Raw genomic sequence first — 969 nt, 5'->3', positions numbered from 1 at the left:
GAAGGCTACACAGTAAGTCCAGGGTGCAATGCAAACTGGTCCAGCAGTTACAATGGTACCCAGAGTGTTGCGGCAAACAGGGATGCTTAATGGAACTTCTGGTAAACCTCAACAGGAGAATTAGGGGACAAACCCATAGAATTTGGAATGATGTCATGTCTTCCTCTGTCACTAATGATTCTGATTTTGAGAAATGGTTTCTGGCTCACTGCTATGCCTTAAGAGAAACTGTACATCTAACCAGCGGGAATCAAGTGACCATGTTGTCTGAGCTTCCCATCATTAACCTTCCACCATTATCTGACCCATCAACCATAATGTTGGGTGTGCACAGGAATGTACATCATCAAATCCCACCCTCGAATGAAAGTGGTTTATCTAAGATCAGGCTTAAGCGTCCTTATAAAAGTACAAGTATGTTGCATTGGCTTAGACTCCCATAGCAATCCCTCTTGCTGCATTGCCATTAATCCCCCAATCCATACATACAGCCTCATGGAAGTTTCTTGTGACCATTTGACTGAAGAAAAGAAAACTCAGGTCTGGTTTACAAATAGTCTAGAAAATACTGAGACATAAGCCAGAAGGAAATATTACTGATTCATACTGAAGTGTCTGAAAAATAATGAGAAATCCTTCCCTGGGCAAAACTTTAAGTAACACATCTGATTACCCACTTTGACTGGACAGAGATGGTGAAAGGAACAGATCTATCCCAATTCTTAGGTGGTGGCTAATGGTTTAGCCACATGGTCAGGGAATTGGACAAAAACAACCTGGAAAACGGGTAAGAAAAGGTTTGAGGAAGAGGTCCTAGCATATACACTCCAGCAAATATTACATAATCAGAATCAAAAATACCATATGCAAAGAGGGATGCAGCAGGAATGGTGGAGTAAGGAGCCCTGAAAACCTACTTCTCCATAAAAGCAATGAGAACGTCAGCAAACTTTTCCAACACTGGAAATT

The sequence above is a fragment of the Mirounga leonina genome, unplaced genomic scaffold (assembly GCF_011800145.1).
Source record: "Mirounga leonina isolate KUSES-001 unplaced genomic scaffold, KU_Mleo_1.0 Mir_115, whole genome shotgun sequence".
Classification (NCBI taxonomy): Eukaryota; Metazoa; Chordata; class Mammalia; order Carnivora; family Phocidae; genus Mirounga; species Mirounga leonina.
Note: the sequence above shows the minus strand (reverse complement) of the source record.